Below are 7,865 nucleotides of genomic sequence, written 5' to 3'. Positions count from 1 at the left end.
TGTTGCTCGCTCGCTCGGCGCTCCCTCTATGCCGCCTCAGCCCCCAAGTGGTGGTCGCGGTGCTGGTGGCGACTACGCTCGCAGCTACGCTGGCGGATCATCGATCGGCGTCGGCTCAGCTTCAGCTCCATCTCTTCCGCAGACGCGCCCTCGCCAGGGGCATGCCCACCCACGCAGGGGCCACGTGGCGGCCGACTTCTTTGAAGAAGGAGAGGGAATGGCCACGCGCGCCTACCGCGCCTACCTGCAGCCCCACATCGCCTCTGCTGGTGACTTCATGGCGCTGCTGAAAATCTCCGTCAAGCCCAAGCTCCTCAAGGGGGCGACCTTCTTCCTCCCAACCGCCGACCAAATCGAGCATGAAGACGCGCCCCGGGGCTGCCTCCGTCTCGTTCTCCTTGCCACGGACGTCCGGCAGCCGCGTGTCCTCGTCTCCTTCGACCCCGACGCCATGACCTTCTCCTTCAAGCTCGAGCTCAGCCGCTGTCGTTCAGCCTCAGGGACAATCCAGGTGCGGCTGGTCGCCATGGACGATGGCTACTTCCCCTCCTACGACCTGCGTTCTGATCTCGTCGCGCGGGAAAGCTGCCGCTCCCTCCTGTTCAACTTATGGCCCCAAACTGAGGTGGGTGCGATGTGCTCTCGCACGCTGCCGTTGCTGCCTGCTGTGGAAAGCCTGCACCCACCAAAGCCCATGGTGCCTGTTGGGCTACTGCCCACTGTCGGCCCGTTGCTCTCTCTTGACGAGGCTGATTTTTTTCCGGAAGGAGCTCACTTCTCAGCACATGCTCGGGTCCAAGCCCACCTGTCCACGGCCTCTCAGTCACCTGCCCGCTGGGGGGAGGGCCTGCTACCCTGTGGCCATTTTTCCCTTGTCAGCGGCACCAATCTGCAGCACGGGGCATGTGCGGTGCTCCCCGCCCAGGTGGCGGCGCTCCACTGCGCCTGCCGCGCGCCGCCGCTTGAGCCAAGGGCCGATGATCTTCGGTCCTCCCCACCCACCCTTCAGCTGCTCAAGGTTTCGGAGGTGCCTGCCCTAGTGGCTCCTCCGCCTGTGTTGGCTGCTGCGGTTCCCCCGCCATCGCCACCGGCTGGCCGTGCCGGCACAGTCCCCGCGCCCTTGTTGCTTGCTGCGGGGGGGGGGGGCAGCCGAAGGTGCCGCCACTTCATCTCAACAGCCCCGCCCCAAGTGAGCCCGAGCCGGCCGTGGTGCCCGTCTCTCCGCGCCGCAGCCCCCGCATCAGGCTGATGTATGATGGGGAGCGAGTCGGTTTTGTGGAGCGGGCTTCCAAGCGAAAGGCGCTGGTGTCCAGCGCTAGCTCTGAAGATGCTGCGGCTCGCCGCCCTGGCTCGTCCGGCGGCCGTCGCAAGAAGGCGAAAGTTCAAGAGGTTGCTGGGCTTCTGAAGCTGCCACTCTCTGGAAACCCTCGCCCTCTGACCCGGGGCAAGCTCAAGCAGTTGGCTCAGTGCTGCGGCCTCAACGCCGAGGCCATCCTCTCTCAAGAAGAAGCTTCAACATGCCCTTCCACGTCATCCGATGGCTCAACTTCTTCCTCTGTGGGTGCTGAACTTCGTCCGGATGTGTAGGCCATTAGTATTGCATCACCTGCCGCTCCTACCTATGCTCCTCCTGGTACTTCTAGTTAGTGTTTGTTATCATTCCATGCTATGTAATCTGTACCCGATGTGCCCCCTGCATCTTTGTTGCTTTTTCTTATCAAGTGCTGTTAGTCCGGTCTTCAGTGTGTCGCAACTCTGTAGCTCTGCACTTTATCTATCTATGGAAGCCAACAATTTGAATTGCTACATCCTTGCTTATGATCATGTCCATGTTCCACCCACTTATGTTCTTTGGCTTCGGTTGCTGTTTAACTCTGTTAATCATGAAAATTCTTGATTGGAATGTTCGAGGTCTAGGTGATGATGATAAGTGTTCGCTGGTTCCTGAAACTATAACTTCCTGTCGCCCTAGTGTTCTCTGCCTGCAGGAAAGCTGGAATCAATCTCGAAGTGGAAGCTACGGACTTTTCTTCCTGCCCATCTTGATGGTCACGCCGTCATGCCTTCATCAGGTTCCTCAGGTGGTATTTTGGTGGCTTGAGACACTTCTTTTGTCTCAGGGCAAGTGGTGGCAATGCACAAATACCACCTCACTGTCAGATTAGCTTCGACCGGGTCCAACTCTTCAGCTCTACTTACCACAGTTTATGCTCCCTGCATCGCGCAAGATAGGCCTCTGTTCTTTGAAACACTCGCTGCTGCTGTTGGTCAGGTGAACAAACCATGGATGATCGTTGGCGACTTCAATATGTACCGCTCTGAGGATGAGAAATCGCGTGGTCGGCTGAACTGGCCTATGATGGAAATGTTTAATCAGTGGATAAGGGAGAATTGTTTGGAAGAGATCAATATATGCAACAGAAAGTTTACCTGGTCCAATAAATGGGACAATCCAACTCTTGTCCGCCTGGACCAGGTGCTCATCAACACAGACTGGGTTCTAGCTTTTGCTCATACTGCAGCTTCAGCTGTAGCCACAGTTACTTCTGACCATGTGCCTGTCCTGGTTGAATACGGCGAGCAACTCGTCAAGAGTAAGTTGTTCAGAATGGAAAATCATTGGCTGGAGATGAGGGAAACAAGGGATATCATTGCTGTTGGCTGGTCTCGAGCTACAAGGCCTTTTCACTCTTCTGCCTCTCTCATTAATTTCAAGATTTGGCGCCTTCGCGCGGCCCTCAGACAATGGAAAAGGCACCGGCCTAGTCTTGATATGTTGATCAGTAATAATAAAACTGTGGTGGATTATCTGAATGCCGTTGAGGAAAAGCGCCTGTTGTCCCCTCTCGAGTTGGTTCTGAGGAAGTTTGCCTCCGCGAAAGCGGAGCAACTAATCTTGTGGCAAACTACACTTTGGCGTCGCCGTGCTAAGCTGCATTGGTGTGTCTCGAGGGATGAAAATAACAAGTTCTTCCACGCAGCAGCAAACTGTCAGTCCAGACATAACAAGATTAAGGTCATTGTTCATAATGGCGTGGAGTTCTTTGACACCCACAATAAGTTGCAGTTGGCCACGAATTACTTCTCTGATTTGTTGGGGCAAGCGTCACCGTCCCAGCCCACAGTTCAGCTTAATGATCTCTATGGGGTTCTGGACTTGGCTTGTCTTCAGGAAGAATTCACTTGGTCCGAAAATGTCAATGCTATCAACAGCTCTCCAAATAACAGAAGCCCTGGCCCGGACGGCTTCACAAATGAACTCTTCAAGGCCTTTCACTCTAATCTTCGAGAGGACCTACAACTCTTTTTCTCACAGTTGTATCATCATCAAGTTGATCTTGTCGGAATCAACACGGCATACATCTCTCTACTGCCCAAGAAGGATAACCCGCTTGAGTTGCGTGACTTTCGACCCATTTCTATTGTACACAGTGTGCCTAAGCTTGGCACTAAAGTTCTTGCAAGAAGGCTTCAACAACACGTACCTGAGCTGATACACTCACTCCAGTCTGGCTTCACCAAAGGCCGTTCAATTGTCGAAAAAATTTCCATGGCTGCAGATATGGTGCAAACTGCTCATAAGAGAAAGCTACCTATGGTGGTCCTTAAGCTTGATTTTCAGAAGGCCTTTGACACAGTTAGCTGGGCGGCTCTGTTTAACATTAGGGAGGCTCGTGGTTTCCCACAGAGATGGATCACCTGGGTCCATAACTTTCTGACCATGGCAACATCTCGGGTTATGGTCAATGGGGAGCTTGGTGGCTCCATTCTTGCCAAAAGAGGGCTGCAGTAGGGAGATTCCATCTCTCCGTACCTCTTCATTTTGGTCGCTGATGTTCTCCAAAGACTTTGCTGCTCCAAGTTCGAATCTGGTGCTTTATTTCACCCTTTGGGCGTGGATCGTATGTTTCCAGTTTTACAGTATGCCGACGATACTTTAATTCTCTTCCAAGGAAACACCCAGCAAGCTGCCATTATCAAGGAGATTTTAGAGGACTTCTCTGCCTTTTCTGGTCTGCAGATAAACTACCACAAAAGCACACTCATTCCTATTTGTATTGACCTGGCCACCACGAATGAGATTGCTGCTCTGTTTGGATGCCCTGTTTCGTCCTTTCCATGCTCATATCTAGGGCTGCCCCTTTCTCTCCATAAAATCAAGCATGGCATGCTTCTGCCAGTCATTCACAGAGTTGACAGACGACTATCTGGTTGGCTTGCTGCTTTTCTGTCCTGGGGGGGGGGGTCATCTGACTTTGATTATTTCTGTGCTTGCCAGCATCCCATGCTATTACATGACTTGTTTCGCATAGCCCAAGGAGTCTATTGCAAAACTTGAAAGCTTGCTCCGTGCTTTCTTCTGGCAAGGCAAGAATTCTGTCAAGGGTGGTCAGTGTTTGGTTGCTTGGGATGTTGTTACCATGCCTAGGGACGCCGGGGGGCTGGGTGTTCGGAACCTCACGACACACAACCATGCATTGTTATGCAAGTTCACCGCTCGGGTTTTACAGAGCTCTGATGTACCCTGCTATCAGTGGTTCGCTCATCAATATTGTTCTGGTCATATTCCCCGCAGCTCAGCCAACAGAGACACCGCTATTTGGAAGGGCTTCAAGGAACACATCTCCATGATTACAACCTTGACATCTTGCTCCCTTGGTGAAGGCCAGCTGCACTCGTTCTGGCATGACAAGTGGCTGGGAGTCGGCCGTCTTTGTTTCGTCTTGCCAGCCCTATACTCCTATGCAAAGGACAACAATTGTACGGTCGCCTCTCAGTTTTCCAATGGTTGCTGGGATGTCCAGTTGCATCCTAATCTCTCAAACACTGCGGTTCAGGAGCTGCATCATCTCCACTCTCTTCTGCTGGAGGTGATGTCTGCTTCGGCACACCCGGACCTTCGACGAACTGCCGTATGCCACCGTGAGGTCACTACATCATATATATATGGGTTGCTGAATTTCAGAGGTATGTCGTGCACGTTCGCGCAGTGGATCTGGGACCCGATCATCCCCCTCAAGGACCGGATCTTTCTTTGGCTAGCTTTTTGGGGCCAACTCAATACGCGGGATAATATGACAAAGAAGGGTTGGTTTTCTGTTGCCTCTCATCCGGATTGCGATATCTGCCCGGCCACTGAATCTAGCAGTCACTTTATCCTACGCTGTGCTCCGGCTGATGCTATCTGGTGCAAGTTGAGGGTGGCCAGGCATGCCTCCTGTTCCCCGGACTTGGTGGAGTTTGTGCAGAACTTACAACAATGCTGGCCTACTGCCCGGAAAGTGCATGTTCTTTTTGCTGCATGTGCTGTCATGCTATGGCATGCAAGAAACGATCGGGTTTTTCATCTTCACCATTGGGCACCGTCTTACACCAGGCAATATGTTGTCCAACTCTTGTCACTTTGGAGGAATAGGGCTATGCGCACAAGAGATAAAGAGGCTTTAGATTTCTGGGTGCAATAATTTAGTTCTTAGCATAGTCCCTAAGAAGCTGCCTTTAACTTCTTCTAAACTCCACCCGTTCCCCCAGTGTTTCCTTTTCTGCCAAAAGGCAACTTATGGCCTCTGCACCATGGTGCGTAACATAAGTTTCATGTAATTGACCTCTTCGATCTTCAGGCTATGGCCTATTTTGAAATGCATAAGGTATCATGAGCTACCTTTTTATTTCAAAAAAAAAAATCTATGTGTGATAGGTAGGTCTTTGGTTGTGCATGACTTCTACTCTCGTGATGGTGGCAGTGAAAAAGTACCATCCATATCTCCCATCGGAACAGTGGTTCTCTTGACTATCTGTGTTGGATATGGGGGTGGTATCCGCACTATCTCGGGTCTTTTTTATTTGGGGCGAGAAACTTGAGTATATTCATGTTGATTTGTTGGGGTACTAGTTCTCTTATTTATTCTCTTTTTGGTGGTGGTGTTGCGATCAACCAACATTTGAAGGCTGACCTTCGAGGCCGTTGTTCCTACAGTAACATGACTATGGCCTCTTTCTTCTCTCCTTGGGTTCCTTTCTCATTTGACATATCACTCTCTAGCAGTTTGTCTCCTTCTCCATCACAATCGCATCCACAGTCTCTTTGTGGTCTTGCACTGTGGTAAAAATTTTATTCACGTTATGGTTTGGCTATGTGATTTATGATCTACACAAGGCTTCTAGGATGGTGGCTCATGCTAAAGATTGAGTTCGTTTGTCTCCCCTAGGATCTAGTTGCAATTTCCCTGTTTTGCTAGAATGTCTTGTATAATTGAAAATCTCGGCCCTTAATAAGTCTAGGGCTTTATTCACAATATACTCATGGTATGTTGAAACCTGCCATATCTTAGGATAACACACACCTTATAAATTAAACAGTCTGTTCTTGAAGTAGATTGCAGTCAATGTTTCCCAAAAAAACTGGGATCATGAAGACACATACCCAGCCATGGTTTCACCAGCGAAAAGGGTCATTGACACTAAGAAAGGGTACTTTAGCATAGATCAAAGCATTCCGTACTCGAGGTTCCTTCAAGAATCCTCGAGCAATCCATGGCTGAAATCGTGGATGATCCAAATTTTTTGCCATCTCATTCACCTCGTCTGCCAGTGCCAAAGCAATTTTTTCGTCAGGCGACACGACCAGCAAAGCACGCAACTCTCGAGCGTTCATGGCCACATACTTGATGAATTCAAACTCGTTTTGATCCCCTCAGAATTTGTGGATGAACAAGCTCCTAACGTGTGACCTCAAGCTTTCAACTGGACTGGCCTCCTGCCAGAACCTAGCATGGTGCTCCGCAGTGGGTTCATGAGCGGCTATTGATGGATCATGCGGTTCAGACTGCAATTCATGCCAAGGAGTGCATAACTCAGTTAGATACAAACATGTTGCTAACAAATGATTGTTGTAAGATTACTTGATGATGAATCCGCTAGGACCTCGATGTGCAGTGTGCCAACGTTGGGGAAGCATCTTAGAAAGTTGGCCAACATCTTCACCTCCCAGAATACACCAAATTCACCTTCACGGCCAATATCTCGACACTAGGGACCACAGTGCGTAGGCTCGCGATTGTGTCCGGCTGCAGTACAGTGCACCAGAAGAACATGCATATTACTCTTTAACTGGTCATAGAATAGTTCCATTATAAGAGTGCTATTATAAGAGTACAATATGCTAATGATAACCTTTTGTTGTTGGAAAATGATGCTGAATTGCTCTGAATCTGAAATGGATTCTAACGTGTTTTGAACAAATTGCTGGGATGACAATTAACTATCATAAGAGTACTCTTATCCCTATTAAATTGACAATTAATGATCTCACTCCATTTTTGGACATTTTCCAATGCATAGTTGGGGATTTCCCTATTAAGTATTTAGGAATTCCTTTGCATTTTGACAAGATTAGCAGAGAAGATCTGCTAGCTTTTATTGATAAATTTTAGCCAAAATAGCTAGCTGGAGAGGCAGACTTCTTTCTTATTCGGAAAAACTTACCCCAATTAGGTCCTGTCTAGCTAGCATGAATCTAAAGGGACCTACTCTTATAAATCTCTATATGTTCTAGTGAATTTTAGGGGGAGTGCAACCTTTGTATCTTCCTGTAGTCACTAGTAGAAAAAGGGTCTAATGTGAAACTCATTAGTCCCAGTTTGCAATTGAACCGGCACTAATGTGACCATTAGTGCTGGTTGCAACGGCTAGGCGGGCGGCGCTCATTAGTACCGGTTCGTGGCGAACCTTTAGTACCGGTTCGTGCCACGAACCGGTACTAAAGAGGTGGTGGCCTTTAGTATGGGTTGGTGGCTCCAACTGGTACTAAAGGGGGGGGTCTTTAATACCGGTTGGAGCCACCAACCCGTACTAAAGGCAGTGGC

The 7,865-nt window shown here is 49.6% G+C and overlaps 1 pseudogene; it reads right to left on the bottom strand.

The window, feature by feature from the left end:
* Positions 1-6,436: 6,436 nt before the first annotated feature.
* The window catches only part of LOC119339064, a 6,968-nt pseudogene continuing 5,539 nt past the window's right edge, over positions 6,437-7,865 (bottom strand).

The sequence above is a fragment of the Triticum dicoccoides genome, chromosome 7B (genome assembly GCF_002162155.2).
Source record: "Triticum dicoccoides isolate Atlit2015 ecotype Zavitan chromosome 7B, WEW_v2.0, whole genome shotgun sequence".
Lineage (NCBI taxonomy): Eukaryota > Viridiplantae > Streptophyta > Magnoliopsida > Poales > Poaceae > Triticum > Triticum dicoccoides.
This window is presented reverse-complemented; position numbering and strand designations above follow the sequence as displayed.